The sequence below is a fragment of the Pan troglodytes genome, chromosome 1 (assembly GCF_028858775.2).
Source record: "Pan troglodytes isolate AG18354 chromosome 1, NHGRI_mPanTro3-v2.0_pri, whole genome shotgun sequence".
Lineage (NCBI taxonomy): Eukaryota > Metazoa > Chordata > Mammalia > Primates > Hominidae > Pan > Pan troglodytes.
In genome coordinates, this window is record NC_072398.2 from 9,009,806 (window position 1) to 9,031,876 (window position 22,071).

At 38.1% G+C, this 22,071-nt stretch overlaps 1 protein-coding gene and 1 pseudogene across 4 annotated transcripts in view; both read right to left on the reverse strand.

Moving 5' to 3' along the window:
* FMN2 (formin 2) overlaps nucleotides 1–22,071 on the reverse strand; it is a 389,598-nt gene that overhangs the window by 301,431 nt on the left and 66,096 nt on the right. The window lies entirely within an intron of this gene.
* Nucleotides 16–11,722, reverse strand: LOC129136259 (alcohol dehydrogenase class-3-like; annotated as a pseudogene).

Consider the following 22,071-nt stretch of genomic DNA (forward strand, 5'->3'; position numbering starts at 1 on the left):
TTGAAATGCTATTAATTCAGTTACCAAAAAAAAGCCATGACTAATACATTGCAAAATCATTTCTATGTAAATTACTTATATATGCATACATATATGAAACATTAAAACAGCATTTTTATACTATTCAGTGTAGATTCCTATGATACACATTTTTTTTCATGCAGTCATTTTATCTTTATAACCACATTTGCCTCAACTTCATTTCTATAGTAAAACCTACGCCTCTTTCTTTGGAGGGAGAGATGCTATGTAGCCCGGCAGGGAATTATAAAATCAGACAGTCCAGACAGTCAATCAGAGAATTCCCTGAACTAGCATCTTTAATTCATCTGAATATGATATCCCTTTTAAAATTGTTTATATACTTGTGGGAATGTCAAAGGACAGGCTGTACTTGGGCACCACAGGACAATAATAGCTCCCGTGCCTTCAACCACAAAAGGCCCAGGAAACCGACTTATCTGGGGTCCAGGTTGGAAACTGGGAGAGAAACCATGAAACAGTGAATGAACCTGCTAAGAAAAAAAAAAAAAAAGAATTGAATAGGGATCTTCTGGCCAAGAAAGACCTCGCCAGCTACAGACCAACAGAATCTGGACAGAATGAGAAAGCAGCTAGTACTATACCTAGGGCCAGGAGACAAACTACAAATCTCACAGGGAAGCCTGCTCCATGGCCTATAAACACCTCGGAAAACTGCTCATTAGGATTTCAGAATAACAATGTGTTCAACCATTTTAGGATGCATATGCTCAATATATGCATGCCCTATATTTGTGACATTTTTCTTAACTGGTTGTATTTCCCTAATACCTTTGATCCACATCAAGTAAAGCAAAGAGAAGAACAGTATGGTGGAAGTGAAAAACAAAAAAACACTGTAATCACTGGGTCGAGACTACAAAGTAAATGAGTTATTGGATGGATGTTGCTATTTCTGTATTTAACAAATTAAGAAATTCATAAAATAATCTCCAGCATGAACAGGAAGATACAATGTATAGACCAGTTAGTTTAAGCTTTACATTTAGGGACAGTCATTGGCCCTAACTGAGAATTCAGATTCCTGGGGTCAGCCTCAGCATTGGATCAGAAAGGACCACATTTCAGACCTGGCTAAGCATTTGAGCTACTCATGTATCTTCCAGCTATCCTATCTTGACCAACACCAGAAACTGTGCTATTTAGCATACTGAATATCAGAAATAATTTTTCATTGGTGAAATTAGTGGCTTTAATTAACATAATGAATGTTAGATAATGAGCTATCATTGGAGAACCTGAAGGAATTCAATGTAAGTAGATTGAGTACAACATCAGAGAACATCCCCACACTTAAAAAGGATAAAACTCAGGCAAGGGATGATGTCAAGGTGTGACAGCCTGAGAGTGCTGCCTCCCACGTCTAGTTTAGGAGGATGTCTCTTTGCCTGTTGCCAAAAGTCGGTCACAGAATCCTATTCCTTGGTGTTTGTATCACATGGACCTTTCACAAGGTGAGGTCAAGCACCTACCAGAGTGGCAAGCTGGCCACGCTCTGACTCTCAAGTCAGCTTGGATAGGCTCTTGTGCAAACTAATGTTGTATGTTTAATAAATGTTTACATGTCGGGCAAAACTTCATTTGAGATTTGCTTTCATTAAAACCCAGTAAATTCTTACCCCATATACAAAAATTCAAAATGGAACAAAGACTGAAACATAAGACCTAAAACTACAAAACTCTTAGACGAAAACATACAGGAAAAACTTGGTAACATTGTTTTTGGCAATGAGTTCTTGAATATGACAACAAAAGCACAAGGAACACAATTTTTTTTAAAAATCAATGAACTGAACTATATCATAATTTAAAACTTCCGTGCATCAAAGGACACAATCAGAGTGAAAAGGCAACCTACAAAATGGGAGGAAGTATTTGCAAATCAACCCTGATAAGGATTTAACATCCTGAATATAGAAAGAACTCCTAACAAGTCAACAACAAAAAGCAAATAACCTGATTTTAAAATGGGCAAAGGACTTGAATAGACATTGTTTCAAAGAAGATACACAAAATAGTCAACAAGCACATGAAAAGATGCTCAATATCACTAATCATTATGGAAACGCAAATCAAAACCACAATGAAATCACCTCACACCCAAGAGAATGGCTATTTAAAAAACAAACAAACAACAACAACAACAAAATAAAGCACCAGCCTGGGCAACATGGCAAAACCTCATCTCTACAAAAATATAAAAATTAGCCAGGTATAGTGGCACACACCTGTAGTCCTAGCTACTTGGGAGGCTAACATGGGAGGATCACTTGAGCCCCGGAAGTCAAGGCTGCAGTGAGCCATGATCATGCCACTACACTCCAGCTCAGCAAAAGAGCAAGGCCCTATCCAAAACAACCAACAACAACAACAACAAGATAGAACATAAGTGCTGGCAAGGATTGGAGAAATTGAAAGCATTGTGTACTATTAGTGATACTGTAAAATGATACTGTTGCTATGAAAAATATATGGCAGTTCCTCAAAAAATTAAAAATAGAATTACTATATGATCCAGCAATTACACTTCGGGATATATATGCCACAGAATTAAAAACAGGATCTCAAAGAAACATCTGTACACCTATGTTCATAACAGCATGTTCACAACAGCCGAAAGGTGGAAGCAACCCAAGTGACCATCCATGAATGAACAGATAAACAAAATGCGATATATATACAAACTGGGAAATTATTTAGCCTTTAAATAGAAGGAAACTCTGATACATGCTACCGCATGGATGAACCTGGAGGACATTTGGCTAAATGAAATAAGCCTGCTACAAACAGACGAATACCGTATGATTCTACCCATATGAAGTACATAGCATTGTCAAATTCATATTGTCAGAAAGTCAAATGGTGGTTGCCGGGGTTGGGGAGATGGGGGATAGGAAGTTGTTGCAATGTAATGGGTACAGACTTTCAGTTTTGCAAGAAGAAAAATTCTGGAGGTTGATTGCACAACAATGTGAATATACATAACAACACTGAATTGGACACTTAGAATGGTTAAGGTGGTAAATTAATGTTCTGTGTATTTTGCAACAGTTAAACATTTTCTAATAATTTTTTAAAAAACAGTAAATGCAAGGCTGTTGGGGATAACTCAGATGCACTTATTCAAGAGCAGCACATGATAAAATTGACAAGTCAGTTCTTAAGAGGTAACATGGATACTGTGATGGCTTAAGAAAACAACTGAACTGTAGCCAGGCATGTGGCTCCCGCCTATAATCCCAGCACTTTGGGAGGCGGAGTCAGGTAAATTGCTTGAGCCCAGGAGCTCAAGACCAGCCTGGGCAACACAGTGAGACCCCACCTCTACAGAATATTTAAAAATTTTTAAAAAATTAGCCAGGGATGGTGGCACACACTTTTATTCCTAGCTACTCAGGAGGCTGAAGTGAAAGGATCACTTGAGCCTGGGAGTTTGAGGCTGTAATGAATGATGACTATGCTTCTGCACGCTAGCCTGGACAACAGAGCAAGACCTTGTCTCAAAAAAACAGAAAGAAAAGAAGTTTCTGAAATGTAATGCCCTCTCCACTCTATCCTTCACCGCCCTCCAGTTAGTGGTAATGATACCTATTTTAGCTACAGTTAGCTACAGTTCTTCTACACAGCCCCAGAAAACAGCCTATCTTAAATCTTTGCAGCCATTGCCCTCCTAATATTTTCCAGAGTAGCAGAACCAAATTGGCCACAACAGCATGCTTCTAAGCCTGAGCTTCGGTTCCTCATGTGTAAAATATGCTATCTATAGCATGCTTAGAAAAATGCTTGGCCTACCAGCTCCTCTGGGAGTTGGTGGAGAGAAACAGGGCTGGAGTGACTGAGAGGCTCCAGACCTGGCATCACGATCAACCACAAAAAGACTTTTGCCTAGAGAGCCATCATCCTACTAACAGCCTCAGACATAGTTTATTCCATATAAAAGAGGTAGCACCAACAACCAAGGGGATAAACTATCTCACCGAGTTTCATCATTCACCAAAATACAAAGCATGCTAAAAGCACTCTATAAAACCTCATATAAACAAACAAAAGTATCTGGTCAGTCCCCCTGTCTTTGAACCACACCTCAGAACTGTAATGTATTACTGGGCTGTAACAGTAATCTCAAAGCCTCCCATTCATCACGTAGCTCCACTAGCAGAAAATAAGCAAAACAGATTTCTTCCACGGTTCCTCCGTGTCTGCAGAATCAAATCCCAACTCTTCAACTTAAATATCATTTCAACGTTCCTGTATCCCCACCATCTTCCTTCCCAGATTCATTTCTTGTTTCCTAAACCAAGCTTCATGCCACTAGAATGCCCTCTCCAGCTCTACCCACTCAAGGAGTCTAATCAATCATTAAAAAATCTAGTTGAAGTCCCATTTCACCTGAATCAGACCCACCTCTGCGGAAAGGCCACTCCTGAATCAGACAGCTAACTCAGCACACCTGTCAGCCCACATTTCAACACTTAATGGTGTACTATCCAAAACAGTGGCTTGTCCCCTAGTCCTGAGTGTATATCATGTTTCCTCAAATTGACTGCAAACGACTTCAGGATGAGAAGGGTGGACACAGGTCTTGTAACTCTCCCCTAGCCCTGGACAGTGCTATGATGACTACATAAAAGCCACTTGAGGCCGGGCGTGGTGGCTCACACCTGTAATCCCAGCACTTTGGGAGGCCAAGCCGGGCAGATCACCTGAGATCAGGAGTTCGAGACCAGCCTGGCCAACACGTTGAAACCCCTTTTCTACTAAAAATACAAAAATTAGCTGAGCGTGGTGGCAGGCGCCTGTAGTCCCAGCTACTCAGAAAGCTGAGGCGGGAGAATTGTTTGAACCTGGGAGGCAGAGGTTGCAGTGAGCCAAGATCAGGCCACTGTGCTCCAGCCTGGACGACAGAGCAAGACTCCATCTAAAAAAAAAACAAAAAACAAAAAACAAAAAAAAGGCCACTGGCTGCCTACTGAATTAACACATTTATCAAGTAAAAATAAATAAAAGAGATGGCTGGTCAATATAGGCAGAGGCTGTAGCTGCTAATCTCATTTTCTTCATTTGTTTACCAAGGAACCAAAAGGAAACTTTGTGGGTATCATATGGAAAAATGAAGGTATCAGGTTATCTGTTATGTCTAAACCTATTGGTAATTAACTATTTAAAGAAAAAACACGGAATAGATAAAATTCCTAAGATATATTCATTGCTCCCCCCTAAGCAAACCTCATCACCTTTTGGAGCCTCAATATTCTCATCAGTAAATCAGGAAAAATGTGTCCCTTGTCTTTTTGGGGGAGCTTCCATGAGGGAAGAGTAAATGATATGTGAAAAGAATTATGAAAATTACATGGTGATATTCAAATGTAATATGCCATGAATACTATTTGTTTTGACTTTTAAAAATCTATGTTTGATTACAATAGTCACACTTTTTTTCTTTAAAAAAATCCTTTTCAGAGGAATTGAAAATCATTATCTCACCTACACATCATCTCTACTTAACCAGCACTAAATCTTTCTCTGCTCTTTGCATGACTATAAGTAGTTGAGCAAACTGAGCTTTCTTGGCATTTGTGCTGTTTGTCAGCCAGTTTTGCATTCAATTAACAATTGCCCTGTGATATTTCCTCAACCATCCATAAATGTCTTTTTCTGTGTGTGTGTGTGTGTATGTGTATGTGTAACATTTCACAAATGTGTTATTTTCCCGAATAGGGTATATGAGTTTCTAGCTACCAGTTACCAAATCCTATATTCCCTTGTTTTCTCAGGAATGTCAAGTATAAATAATCAACATATTGTGAGTATTAAGGACAAGGTCAGGATGGATAAGAATTGTTTAACAGAGCAAATCACAGTTTTATTTTTGGGTTAAGGCAGGGATGCATTTTCATGACCCCACTCCACATCCTTAAATTCTTAAGATCTGTTTTGGCTTTTGCGGAATGACATTGTATCTTCCTATTAAAGAAAACAAATACAAGCTTTCTACCATAGGCATATGAGAAACTTTAAAAACACAACCTAAAAGTGGCGTAAAGTAGGCTACAGGCCTGCTAGCTTAAGAAAGAGAAAAGTTACTTTTAGCAGCTATTTCTCCATCTTTTCACTAGGTTATAAATAACAACACCTAAAATAACTCAGAGCTATAATCCACAAATAATTTATCATAGTGTGTCCACCAGAAAATAACAATGCTCGAAGGTAGGCATTCTAAGAGTGCTTCACTGAGATTTTTACAGGTAAGATGAGGGTTTGGTTCCCACCTTAAAATATTTCAGATCAACATTTTTTCTGGTTCTTCCATATGCAAGAAAATTTCATTGTCCAATAGTCTGTATTTTTTTGTAGAAATTACTTTTATTATGTTAAAATATTCCTTAATGAGCTAGCAATTATTTATGTGGAGGAGAGTCCAGTCCATGACTGAATTATCCTTGCCTTGATTACAGAGATTCATGAATGACGCACATCACACCATTCTCTGGAGTAGCTGCTGAAGGTCTAGGAGACGCTTCTCCCTGCCTGTTAGGCTGCTCCCATCACATCACGACAGGATGGACGCTGTTTTTCTCTTTTGAATTAAATCTTGACAACAGTTCGAATGCTCTTTCCAGAATGCAACAGTTCAAAGGCTTTGTTAATTTCATCAAAAGACAGATGGTGAGTCACAAATTCATCAACTTTTATCTTTTTAGACACATATTCAGATACCAACTTTGGGACACTTTCTACACTCTTTCACCCTCCAAAGGCAGTGCCTTTCCATGTGCGACCTGTTACCAGCTGGAATGGACGAGTGGCAACTTCTTGACCTGAAGCAGCTACTCCAACCACCACACTGATGCCCCAGCCCTGCTGACATGCCTCAAGTGCTGCTCTCACGACCTTGACATTCCTAATACATTCAAAGGAGTAGTCCACTCCTCCATCAGTCAGCTCAATGAGCACTTCCTGGATGGATTTACTAAAATCCTGACGGTTCATACATTCAGTGGCTCCAAACTCTTTAGCCCTTGGAAATTTATCTTGATGGATGTCCACACCAATGATCCGGGATGCACCAGCCACTTTACCGCCCACGATAACTGTCAATCCAACTCCTCCCAGGCCAAAGACGGCCCAAACAGAGCCAGGCCCCACCTTGACACTGTTCACAGCAGCACCATAACCAGCTGAAATGCCACAACCTAGAAGGCAGACTTTATCCAAAGGTGCTAAAGAATCTATTTTAGCAACAGAGATATCAGCCACAACTGTGCATTCAGAAAATGTGCTGGTTCCCATGTAATGTAAAATTGTCTTTCCTTTGCAAGTAAATCTGCTGGTACCATCTGGCACTAATCCTTTCCCTTGAGTGACTCTTATATTCTGGCAAAGGTTAGTTTTAGGATTTAGACAAAATTTGCATTCTCTACACTGTGGGATGTAAAATGGGATGACAGTTATCACCCGCCTTCAGCTTAGCAACTCCCTCACCAACACTTCCCACAATTCCAGCACCTTCATGTCCCAAGATCACTGGAAAACAACCCTCAGGATCAGCTCTGCTCAGGGTATAGGCATTGGTGTGGCAAACTGCAGTGGCAATGATCTTGATTCAAACTTCACGAGCCTTTGGGGGTGCCACCTCTATCTCCTCTATGGAGAGAGGCTTTCCAGCCTCCCAGGCAACTGCAGCCTTGCACTTGATAACCTGGTTCACCATGTCCACGGGTTCTGGTCGGCGCCAGGGATGGACTGTATATTAATGCAGAACCTCGATTATTACTCTCTGAGAGGAACTGTTGCTATTCTCATTCCATGATTGGCTTATCTGTGAGTAGAGACAGGATGTCCATCTGTGTGGGAATTAATCTGAGTTTAAGTTCCTCTCTTAATAAGAAACTATCAGCACTGCCCCAGCTCAATTGTCTATCAAGGCCAGCAGACCCATATGAAAGTAGCAAAATATGGTAACTATATCCCAGATATTCCATAAAGTACTATCTCCCACCTGATACCACAGTTTGCATGAAGGGGAAAAAATATTAAAAATAAAAATTGCCTCGAAGTATGCAGCTCACTGATTTCTTTATAACCACTCTAAAATCTGTCCTGGTCAGGTGTGCTGGTGGCTCACGCCTATAATTCCAGCACTTCAGAAGGCCGAGGCAGGAGTATTACTTGAGCCCAGGAGTTGGAGACCAGCCAGGACGAGATAGCAAGACTATCTCTACAGAAAAAAAAATGTTACATAAAAAAATTAGCCAAGTGTGGTGGCACACTCCTGTGGTCCCAGCTACTTGAGGCTGAGGCGGAAGGAATGCATGAGCCCGGGGGGAGGTCGAGGCTGCAGTGAGCTGTGATTGCACCACTGCACTCCAGCCTGGGCGACACAGTGAAACCGTCTCAAAAACAAAACAAAACAATATCAAATCAAATCAAATCAAATCTATCCCTAGATTATGTAGATAAATCTATCTCAGGCCAGCAGAGGGCTCTACACCTTGTCCTAATGACCTCAAAAAGAATTGCCTCAACTGAATTGGGCTTGGGTGTGATATCTGAGACAAGACTGCCAAGTCTACAGAAGACTACTGAAAATGCCCATCCCATTACACAATATCTTGTATAGGAGGGCTCTGAAGACACATTTATTCCTGATCTTATAATTTCACAGCTCTGTCTAAAGAACTAAATAGTTGGATGGTATTTTGAGTTTGTGTTTGTTTGAGATGGAGATGGAGTCTCTGCATCCCGGGTTCAAGCGATTCTCCTGCCTCAGCCTCCAGATTAGCTGGGACTACAGGCATGTGCCACCACGCCCAGCTAATTTTTGTATTTTTAGTAAAGACGGGGTTTCACCACATCGGCTAGGATAATCTCGATCTCTTGACCTCATGATCCAACTGCCTGGCCCTCTCAAAGTGTTGGGATTACAGGCATGAGCCACCACACCTGGCCATTTGTGTTTTCTTTTTTTTAATCTCAGGGACAATATAAATTGTGTTGATCAGATGTGCTTTTCATTTTGGTTATTAAAAAAAAAAAAGTGAAATTCACATATGGCCCACCTGCCACATGTTTGGAGATTCTGGAATATGTGTTTTTGATTAGTCTCATTCCTGGTTCCACTTCAGTATTGTTTTTTTTTTTTTTCTTTAATCTTTTCACTACAATAGCACCTTTTTATTTTCTTACTATATCTTTTTTTCCTAATCATTGTAAATACTTTTTGGACTAGGTAGCAATAAACACATTATTACTATTGGGGAAATAACAAAAAGGCCGTATTTATTTAATTACCTAAAGAGACGGGGTCTCATTCTGTGGCCCAGGCTGAAGTGCAGTAGTGTGATCACAGGTCACTGCAGCCTTCGATTCCTGAGTTCAAGCCATCCTCCCACCTCAGCCTCCCAAGTGGCCAGGACCACAGGTGAGTACCATGATGCCTAGCTTTTTTGTTTTTGTTTTTTGTACAGATGGAGTCTTGCTATGTTGCCCAGGCTGGTCTCAAACTCTTGAGCTCAAGTGATCCTCCACCTCAGCCTCCCAAAATGTTGGTATTCCAGGCGTGAGCCATTGTGCCCAGCTGAGATGTCCATTTATTTTAACTCATTTGAACCATTTATAAGATGACTGACTGGCTGGATAAAAGGTAGATCTACTGACAGTAGCCTGAAATTGAACTCACAATATCTGGGTTTGCGTTAATCATTTAATTATTAAAAAATAATAGCACAACCCTATAGAATTGTTTTGAGGGGGGAAGATAAGAAAAACAATAACTAATCGGTATCATAATACAACAGCATCCACTGTGTATATTTTCTAAATTTTCTTTTCTTTTGAGACAGAGTCTCACTCTGTCACCCAGGCTAGAGTGCAGTGGCGCAATCTTGGCTCATTCAAAGGATTCTTCTGCCTCAGCTTCCTCAGTAGCTGGGATTACAGGAGTGTGCCACCATGTCTGGCCAATTATTTTATTTATAGTAGAGACAGGGTTTCACCATGTTGTCCAGGCTGGTCTCGAACTCCTGACCTCAAGCGATCCACTCGCCTTGGCCTCCCAAAGTGCTGGGATTACAGGTGTTAGCCACCGTGCCCAGCCTATTTTCTAAATTTTCTTTGAATGTTTTATGTAGCTGTAATCATAGTGCACATGGTTTTATAAATAATACAGATTTTTTAAATAATTGCATGATCTTCACACTTATAATTTCTATTTCTGCCACAATCTTCACACAGCACTATAACATAGCCATTAAAACAGCTCTACATGGAACACATAAATGTGATTGCCCAAAGCATCTATGGTTGGCTTTTAAATAAAAGGGCTTATTTAAAAATGGAAATGTATATAAAAATGACAAATGTAAAAGAATAATAAGATAACATCAAAAGATTAAACCCCAGGATGAACTGAGATCTCTGACATGTTTACAAATAGGCCAGGCACTATGGCTCCCACCTATAATCCAAGCACTTAGGGAGGACAAAGTGGGAAATTCACTTGAGCCCAGGAGTTTGAGGCTGCAGTGAGCTGTGATCACACCACTGTACTTCAGCCTGGGTGTCAGAGCAAAATTCTGTCCCCAACACCCAAAATAAAATAAAAATGACAAAGGAGTGTTTTCTTAGCTGTGCTTAAAAGAAGCACTAACATTACTACCAGTGAGATACAAATTGGCACAAATTTTCTACAGAAAAACTTAATATCAAAATAATTTAAAAACCTATCCCTTTTGGTTTTTTTGTTTTTTGTTGTTGTTGTTGTTTGAGATGGAGTCCTGCTCTGCCACCCAGGCTCAAGTGCAATGGCACAATCTTGGCTCCCTGCAACCTCTGCCTCCCAAGTTGGATTGATTCTCCTGCCTCAGCCTCCCAAGTAGCTGGGATTACAGGCATGCACCACCATACCCAGCTAATTTTTGTATTTTTGGTAGAGATTGGGTTTCATCATGTTGGCCAGGCTGGTCTTGAACTCCTGACCTCAGGTTATCCGCCTGCCTCGGCCTCCCAAAGTTCTGGGATTACAGGCGTGAGCCACTGAGCCCAGTCAACCCATCTGTTTTGAACCACCAATTCCACTCATAGAAGTCTTCTCTAAGGGGAGAATATATCAGTGATATGCAAAAATATTTATGTACTAGAATATATTTATTCCAATGTTACTTGCATTTTTACAAAAGAAAAAAAGTAGAGTTTCCAAAAATAGCAGTAAGAATAAAAAATTTAATTTGTACATATAGTGGGACAATCAAGAGCTATTAAAATCACATCTCATTGAATGCCATGTAAAATATGTTTATGGTATGTTGCCAAGTAAAAGTATTTGGCTGTAAATTGTATATTGTAAATATAATACACGAGGCCGGGTGCAGTGGCTCACATCTGTAATCCCAGCACTTTGAGAGGCTGAGGCAGGTGGATCGCCTGAGGTCAGAAGTTGAAGACCAGCCTGGCCAACGTGGTGAAACCCCATCTCTACTATAAATACAAAAATTAGCTGGGCATGGTGGCTGGTGCCTGCTATCTCACTTACTCGGGAGGTTCAAGCAGGAGAATCACTTGAACCCGGGAGGCAGAGTTTGCAGTGAGCCAAGATCGTGCCATTGCACTCCAGCCTGGGCAACAAGAGCGAAACTCTGTCTCAAAAAAAAATTAATAATAATAATACATGAGCTAATGGCTACATAACGTATAATTATATAATGAGGTAATGTTTATTTATATATATTTTATATTTATATACATATATATAAAAAACATGGAACACATAAATGTGAGTTTATATATATCTTGAAGGGAAGAGGAAAGGGAATATTAAATTAAGAAAAACTTAGCAAGCCAGGATTCAAGGGAGAACACAGACCTAGTGAGCGGAGGTTGGCTCATGGGGGATCCTTTTGCCCCCACCCCTCAACACGCTACAGGATTCCTGTGAGAGTTTGTGGACACATTATCCGGGGAAAGGGACTGGAGGACCCTGACCTCTAAGAGAGACTGGCCCTACCAACACCTCTCACTTGGGGTTAGAATCTAAAATTCCATCACACTAGTAACAAAGATTAACCAGAAGAAGGCAGGTCGAACATTTTCAGGGCTAAAATTCAACTTCAAAGCATCTAAATCTTTGAACATACCTCAAGGTGATCTTGGAATATTAGTGCCCCAGGTCCCCGGCAAAAGCAAACATAAATCCTATCTGGGAAAAGATGAGATCAAACTAAGCATTTGCACAGCATAAAATTAAAAAAAAAAAAGAAAAATGGAGACATAAATAAAAAATAAAAATCAATAGGAAAACAGACAACAGCAAAAGACACACAGGGATCCTAGATTGTTATCAGACTCACATTTTAAAATAGCTATGTTAAATCTCTCCAAGAAGATAAAAGACAAAATAGACAACTTCAGCAAAGAGTGGTGGCTCATGCCAGTCATGCCAACACTTTTGGGAGGTCGAGTTGGGAGGATTGCTTGAGTCCAGCAGTTTGAGACCAGCCTAGATAACACAGAGAGACCCCGTCCCTACAAAAAATTTTAAAAACTAGGCAGGTGTGGTGTCCATACCTGTAGTCCCAGCTACTTGGGAGGCTGAGGCTAGAGGATCACTTGAGCCCAGGAGGTCGAGGCTGCAGTGAGCTATGATCGCACCACAGCACTTCAGCCTGGGAAACAACATGAGACCCTGATTTAAATTTTTAAACAGAAAGAAAAAATGCCAACAGATAACTAGAAATAATTTTAAAAACTGAGCAATTCTAGGACTGACAAATAGCCAAATTAAAACCTCAACAGATCTACTTAATGGTAGATTAGAAGCAGCTGAATAAAAAATTAGTGCATTCAAAGAAGGATAAAAAGAAACAATCCAGAATGAAGAAATGGAGTCAAAAGGATGGGAAATATTGCAGAGAAAATAAGAGGATAAAAGATACAGTGAAGAACTCTAACCTATGTATAATTGGAGTCCCAGAAAAAAAGATATCATAAAGAGAATAACTTAGAAGCATTATCTATAGAAAGATCATTCCTGAAAACATAAAATGAAAGAAAGCATCAAACTACTACTGATTTCAAAGCCCTATAAATGCTATAAGTGGGTGAATACAGTAAAACTGCTGTAAAAAAGCTAAAAATAACATCTTTAAAGCAGCCACAAATAGATGACCTTCAAAGAATGAATAAACAGATTATTTTTGTTAAGAAGTTAGTGTCATTGAAAGCTAGAAGACAGTGGAATGATCTTTTTTAAACTGCCTACTAGAATTCTACACCTTGTAAAAATATTTTTCAAGAAGAAAATGAAAGAAACCTATTTTAAGACCAAAAACACTAAAGAATTTGTCACCTAGCAGGCTTGCACTAAAGGAAATACAAAAAGATGCTCTTTAGGCTGAAAGAAAATAATCCCAAACAGATTCCTGAAGATGCAGAAAGAAAGAACAAAGAAAAAAGATTAAATGAATACTAAACATATAAACAGTATTAATGTCCTGTGGAGATAATATAGAAAGAATTAAAATAAAATAACAATGTGTAACTTGGAAGTGAAATTTATTAAGTTAGGGAATCTCAAGGTTGCTTAATTTGTCTGGAAACAGGTCTTAAGGTTGCTTAATTTGTCAGGAAATAGGTGAAAGTACCAAAAAACAAAAAAGGCAAAAATGTATGCAGTTTTAAAAGATAAGCTTAGGTGTAGTGGCTCAGGTCTGTAATCTCAGCACTTTGGGAGGCCAAGGTGGAAAGACTGCTGGAGCCCAGGAGTTCAAGACCAGCCTGGACAAGATAGTAAAATCTTGCCTTTACAAAAAAATTTAGAAATTTAAAAATAAACATGAAAATTATCTTGGGGTGGTGACGCACCCCTGTAGTGTAGTCCTAGCTACTTGGGAGGCTGAGGTGGGAGGATGGCTTAAGCCCAGGAGTTCAAGGCTGCAGTGAGCTATGATTATGCCACCGCACTCCACCATGGGTGACAGAGTGAGACCTTGTCTTAATAATAAAAATAAAAATAATAATAATAAAAGATAGTTGGTAAAATTACAGTTTTTAAAATACCAGAGAGAACAATTAAATAGTAAAGAGTAATTGATAAATCCAAAAGACACAAAAGGAAAAGGACTATAGAACAGATAAGACAAATAGAAAATATACAATAAAATAGTACTTTAAATCCAAGCATTTAAACAATCGTATTAAATGTAAATGGACTTAGTTATACTTCAGTACAAAACAAAAGACTGTCAGACAAGATAAAAAATAAGCTCCAAACCTATGCTCTTTATTGAAGATACAAATGAAAAGGTATAAAAATGATTAAGATTACTAGAAAGTAAAAAGATATAACATGTAAATTTTAAACTAAAGGCAAGTATAGCTATATTAATAACAGATAATGATTTACAGCAAAAAGCATCATAAGAAACAAAGTGAGAGTCTTCTATTGATAAAAATGTAATTCATAAGGAAAATAAATAATTCTAAATATGTGTGCTTCAAATAACAAGGCTTCAAAGCACACATAGCAAAAATTGGCAGAGCTCTAAGGAAAAACACATGTCCACAAACATAGTAGCAATAACTTTCTCAATAGCTGCTACAATGAAAAGAAAAAGTAAGGATATGGAAGATCTGAACAACATAATCAGCAATTTACCTAATGGACTGAAGCAAAACATTTAACCTAAAACATTCTTTTCAAGCATACACAGCACACTGATGAAAGCTGATCACATCTTCGGTAAATCTCAATAAATGGCAACATACTGAAATGAAGAGTATGTTTTCTCTTAACATAATGTAATTAAATTAGAAATCAATAATAAAAGAAGATAAAACAAAGTCTCCATGTTTGGAAATCAAGCAATACAATTCTAAATCACACATTATTGAAAAAGACAACAGAGTCAGCATTTTAAAATATTTTTTAAATGAAGGATAATATAAATATTTGCCATAACTTTAGAGATACAGTTAGTCATGTTTAGAGAGAAATCTGTAGGTTTAAATGCATATATTAAAAAGACAGAAGGCTACAAAAATCAGTATGTTAAATATCCATCTAAAGAATTTAGGAGAGAAAAAGATCCAGCAATTTAGCCCAAAGAAGGGAGAAAGAAGGAAACAGATTTAAGTGTTAATAAATAGCCTCCAAAGAAGTCTTCTGAAAAAGCTAATAATATTAAAAACCTCTGGCAAGTATAATCAAGTATTGATGCAAATAACTAATGTCAGAAATAAAAAAGGAAACATAACATTGATCCTACAGGCTTTAAAGTAGTAAGTAAGATATTAGAATAACTTTACACCAAAATTTAAAAATATTAGATAAAACATAATTTTTAAGGGAAAAAAATGCAATTTACCAAAATCAACATACAAAAAAGAAAATGTGAATCGTGTCATAACTAGCTTTTGCTTTCTTTTTTTGAGACGGAGTCTTGCTCTGTCACCCAGGCTAGAGTGCAGTGGTGCAATCTCGATTCACGGCAACTTCTGCCTCCCAGGTTCAAGCTATTCTCCTGCCTCAGCCTCCTGAGTAGCTGGGACTACAGGCAACTGCCACCACGCCCAACTAATTTTTCTATTTTTAGTAGAGATGGGGTTTCACCATATTGGTCAGGCTGGTCTCAAACTCCTGACGCTGTGATCCACCTGCCTCGGCCTCCCAAAGTGCTGGGATTACAGGCATGAGCCACCATGCCCAGCCGCTTTTGCTTTCTTCATAATTTCTTTTGACAATTTTTTGTTTTTTGTTTTTTGAAACAAGGTCTTGCTCTGTCACCCAGGCTTGAGTGCTAGAGTACGATCACAGTTCACTGCAGCCTCAACCTCCTGAGCTCAGGAGATCCTCCCATCTCAGCCCCCTAAAGCGCTGGGATTACATGTGTGAGCCACAACACCCAGCCCATTTACTTTCAATATACTCCAAATTATCAGTCTTTTCCTCTATAGCCAGGGTATTGTCCTGTTTAAGAAGTTTTTGCCTACTCCATAAGCAACAAGATACCTCCCATATTATCTTCCAGAAGGTTTGTTATTTTATCTTTCACATTAACATTTATAATCATCCTAGAAAGTTTTGTATTTGTGAGATGGATATCAACTTTCATTATCTTTTTCATATGATTACCCAGTTGACCCCATCTCATTTATTTAAAAGGCTGTATTAAGCTGCTTTTCAGTGCCACTTTATGTCAGTCATTAACTGTCTATATACATGAGAGTCTGTTAGGTGACTCTGTTCCACTGTGTGTTTGTATGTCCTTGCACAAATACTAGAATGCTTAATTACTGTTGCATTATAATAAGTCTTGATACCTGGAATATTAACTCTTTCCACTTTTTTTTTTCAGGTGGAGTCTCCCTCTGTCGCCCAGGCTGGAGTGCAGTGGCACAATGTCGCCTCACTGCACGCTCCACCTCCCGGGTTCACGCCATTCTCCTGCGTCAGCCTCCTGAGTAGCTGGGACTACAGGCACCCACCACCACGCCCGGCTAATTGTTTTCTATTTTTAGTAGAGACGGGGTTTCACCTTGTTAGCCAGGATGCTCTCTTATCTCCTGACCTCATGATCCGCCTGCCTCGGCCTCCCACTTTGATTTTTTTAAAGATCATCTTCCTTATTCTAGGCCCTTCCAACATAAAGTTTAGAGGCAGTTTGTCACATCCCACTAAAGCACACAAGCATGCATTCACGCACACCCTTGAGACATTGATTAGAATTGCATCTAATCTATTAGTTTGGAGAGAAATGAAATAAAAAAATTCAAAACCATAAACATGATAAATCTGTTCATATACTTGTCATTTCTGATTTTTCTCAATGAAGTTTATTAGGCTTCTGCATACAGGCCATGCACATGTCTGTTCAGTGTCTTCTTAGATTATTTGATGTTTTTAATACTGTCTTAAATGTATTATTTTTTAAGTATTTTTAAAATTTTTGTTTGCCGATACAGAAATGGCATTGGTTTTACATATTGATTTTGCGTTCAGTAATTATGTATACTTTATTTCTAATTATTTATCTGTAAATGTATTTGAAATTTTTACATATACAATCACATCATCATAAATAATGGCAGTTTTATTTCTTCTCCAATTCCTTATTTATCTTCTAGACCATATAGGAATAATTGTTCAATACAAGACAGAGTGGTAATAGTGGCATTGTTTTCTCATTCCCAAACTTAAAAGAACAAACCTTCAATATTTCACCATCTAATGATATTTGCTGTAGATTTCTTATAATTGTCCTTTATCAGGGTAAGCAAGTTTTCTATTTCTAAGTTTCCTAAGAGTTTCTGTCATGAATGGTGATACAGTTTATCAAACGCTTTTCTGATAATCTCTAGGGAGAATCATTATATATATACACATTATATACATACATTATATACATTATATATAATGTATATATACATACAATGTATACAATGAAAAATATGTGGCTTTTAAATGTGAAGCTGACCTTACTTTCCTGGAATCAACCTAACCTGGTTTTGATATGTCCTTTGGTTTTCAAATGTTAAACCAGCCTTGCATTCCTTTATATACATTGCTGGATTAAATGTGCAAATATTTCATTAAGAAATATTTACATTTATCAGGGATAGTAGCTATAGTTTTCTAATGACTGTATTTGGTTCTAGTATCAGGGAAATTTTGGCCTCATAAAATAAGCTGGGCAGTGTTCATTCTTCCTCTGTTTTCTGAAAGAGTTTATACTGTCTAAGACTGGTTTGATTTCTTCTTTAAATGTTTGGTAGAATTCACCAATGAAACTACCTGAGTCCAGAGGTTTTGTTAACACTATTATTTTATTAATTACAAAAAAAAAATTCTAAGGTGAGGAACAAACTGAAGACAAGACCAAAAGAATATGTGTGTATGTGTGTGTGTGTGTGTGTATATATATCTATATATACACACACAGATATATATATATATCTCCATGTATACAAATAATTCATATGCTCCAAGAGGGCTTGAAAATCTAAGCACTCAAGAGAGAGCAAAAACATTCATACCACCATGACTTGGGCTTTTTAAAATAAACTTTCAAACCCTCTCAGTGAGCATGCATTATTTGTAATTAGAATTAAAAGTAATAAATGGCAGTCAGGGCTGGCTCCCCACAAACAGGTTAGGTTAAATAGAATAGGTTCTCCCCACACTCTGTTCTGAGCTTGTAATGATAGTGTGGACAGGCTTTCCGACATGGCTACAAGTTGGATATGGTCTGTTTCACTTTGAAGATCCTATTAGTTCATTTCACTAGCCTTCCACTTCTCACACAGCCAGAACAAAGTAATACCTGACTCTTAGATGGGTGAGGGACCCCATTTTGAACTCCATAACCAAAAGAGAGAGATGTGACGGCTCAGGTTTGCTGGGAGTGGGGCTACTACTGTCAAATACAGAAGCCACAGAATACAGGAGTTAGAAGAGCAGGGAAAAAATAGAGTGTCAAGCCTAGAAAAATGGAGAATATCTCTCAAATTACTAAAGGTCATCTAGAAGACATTAACACGATACCTTTTATTTCTAATGAGGCTAAAGCAGCTCACTTTAAACCCCAGCGTATCAGAGAAAAGACAGACATAAAGATAAGTTTCATAGGGTGAATTTAAAAAAAAAACACAGAAAAAGGCAGTCTTTATAATTTTGTAGTAGTTGGACAAGCAAACCAATTAAAATTTCTTGTTAGTCTTTTACTTTATGGTACCATGAGACTATTCTATCATCAATTAGATAATGCAAATGATGGAAAATCCCAGAATTAAGGGAAACAAAGCAGTCAGGTTGAACGGGAAACAGTTTTTATAATGTTTTATAGCAGTTTCATAACTTTTCTCAAATCTTCTTATTGGTTCCAGATAAAAGACTATATATAAATATTATGTAGAAGGGTAATCATTAAGCTACCAAAGAATAATAAATACAATATGAAACATAAAAACATGGTATTAATTAGCTCAATCTTTAAGAGATGTTACATCTGAATTGAAATATTACATTAGCAATATTCAGCCTGTCATTTTTATCAACTAGAGTCTTTATGAGAACGTGGACAAAATAGGGGATGCATTAGGGGTTCAGAAGAAAATTATTAATCAGTTCGACACAAAATGCAGGACTGGTGCACTTGGTCAGTAACACACTAACAATAGAAACTACGAAGTAGCTTGGGAGAGCTTATTGGGAGATGGATCAAATTCAGGCATGGTGGGGGGGAGATGCAGTTATGTGATTTTTATAAAAGTATTTGACCTATATTTAGAAGCTCATTTCCATTCAACTTGATGTCTGAATTATTGGTTGACCTTGAAGAAAATAAAATTAACTGAAGTCTAAATGACTCTTTCCTAATCATACATTAGAGAGGAAACATATCTAGCCAACCTTGTGGCATTGATAAGAATAAATTATATAACATCAATAATGCTCTGAACATCACCCAGGGAGGTCAGTTGACTTACCCAAGGTCATAGCAAATTCAGAAAAAGACAGAAAGGTTCTCCTACCTCCAGCCAAGCATAGAAGCTTTCCTGTAATACACAAAGCTTATGCTCTGAGGCCTTGAAAACCAGTGGTTTTCTTTTTGGTTTGGTTTTGTTTTTCAAATCCAAGCTGAATCCAACTTGGCATTCCGGCTGGATTAAATATTTAACACATCTTCTAACATTATCCAGCTGCAAGAAAAAAAAAATGAGAGAGGCAGGATCTTATGGGGATTAGGGGATGCTCTTAGAATTTAAAAAATTAATTTTAAATCCTGGAAGGCCTCAGTCTTCCAAGTAGCTGGGACTATAGGTGTGTACCACTGTGCCTGGCTGACTTTTTTTTTTTTTTTTTTTTTAGTAGAGACAGAGTCTGACTATGTTGCCTCAGCTGGTTTCAAACTCCTAGGCTCAAGTGATTCTCCTGCCTCAGGCTCCTAAAGTGCTAGGATTACAGGAGTGAGCCACCACGTCTGGCCCTTTTCAGTGATATATATTTATAAAAATTCCAAGTTTTAGTCATTTTTTTTAAAGTATCTAATTTTGAAGTGCCAGTCTTGAATAGTTAATCTCCCTGAACCTCAATTTTCCCTCTGTAAAATGGGGATATTATGAGATAATTTTTGCAAATCATAATGCCTGAAATATCAAGTGTTCCATAAATAGTACCAACTACAGTTACTATAGTTAATATTGCTTCTTTCCTTCCTTCATTCCTTCCTTTCCCCCACTTCATTACTTCCTTTTTTCCCCTTCCTTCATTTCCCTTCTAAATTAAAAAAGAAGTTATTATAATCATTGACTGGTTTCACCTTCAGATAACCCAGACATGGAGTCAACTTTTCTAATACTTCTGAAAAGTGAAAACAAAATCTTTCAGTACAGCTGTGCAGAGCCATAACAGAAGCTATTATTTCTCTCAGTGACTGATATTTCAAGGAAAGCGTTAAACTAATAGCAATGACTAGGAAAGCACGGTTTTAATGAACTCACATACTCCCACAGATTTCTACCACAGACATACACGAAGCTCAGTTCTTGAGTAATTGTGAGCAACTACTTTATGCCAGATAAACTAGGATCAACTAAATGTCAGCATGAAACGTTAAAGTTGTAAGCCTCTCTACAGCTTCAGAAGGTAGCTATGTAAAGTATTAGCTATTAACACAGCACTGTAGAGGAAACAATAATTTGTCATATTAAATAATGTAAGCTGTGCGGTAGACTTTTTAAAGTCAATAGTTAAATGCCTTTTATTGCTAAGAAATAAAGTTTTTTTCTTAACTTTCATTTTCTAGATATCAGCAAGTACAATTAAGAGTAAATCCATTTAAATTGAATAATTCTATTATTCTGTCCACTCTTCCTAAAGCTTTCAAAAGCTTGCTCAAATAGCAAAGTAAATCCTCTTTGTTTCTAGATCTTATTTTTCTTTCTTCTTGTCTTTCCTGTATATTATAATTCAGGCGATTAATGAATTGCATCTATTAATCTAACATATCCCACTTCCTCAGTGATTCCTACTAACCTGTAGATGTTCAAATTCCATCTTCTTGGTCAATGCATTCTGCTTGATCCTTTCTGGAGACAGGTCCTGACAAACCTTTTCTACTTTGCATAATTCCGTCCCATCCCAAGAGTGGATGCTTTCTCTTACCATCCTAGGGCCAACTAGGATTTCAGCCCACCACCTTAGCCTGCTCTAACTCAGCTGTTGGAGAGAAAAAATCCCTCTTGTGAAGCAAGTGCACAGTCTATTTCAGAGACTAAACCCTGCCCTCACTCCCTTCACAGCGTTACTGGAACCAGCTTCCTGACTCTGCATTACCTCTGTAGCACTTCCTTTGGAAATGTAACAAGAGCAACATGGATGAATTAAAAGGAAATGCCTCTGCTGAGACATCTTAAGAGAAGGCAATCAATAAATTTTAAGTATCCTAAAATAAATTTTCGGAAGTAGTGAATGGTTTGGAGTTTAAACAAATGGATTTTTTTTATCTGCCTCAAAGCCAGCTGAACATTTCCCTCTGCATGAGGCTGTTTTCAATGACATACTTCTTGCTGTTGTTGTTGTTGACAGGGTCTTACTCTATTGCTCAGGCTAGAGTGCAGTGGTGCAATCATAGCACACTTCGGCCTCCTACTCCTGGCTCAAGTGATCCTCCCGCTTCAGCCTTCCAAGTAGCTGGGACTATAGGTATGCACCACTGTGCCTGGCTGACTTTTTTTTGTTGTTGTTGTTGTTTAGTAGAGACAGAGTCTGACTATGTTGCCTCAGCTGGTTTCAAACTCCTAGGCTCAAGTGATTCTCCTGCCTCAGGCTCCTAAAGTGCTAGGATTACAGGAGTGAGCCACCACGTCTGTCCCTTTACGGTGATATATATTTATAAAAATTCCAAGTTTTAGTCATTAATAAAAAAAATAAGTATCTAATTTTGAAGTGCCAGTCCAGATGGTCAGATTTTTTTTAATGATATAGCTAAAGAGTCCTTTTATATACTAACAAATTGTGGATTGCTCATCAAAAAT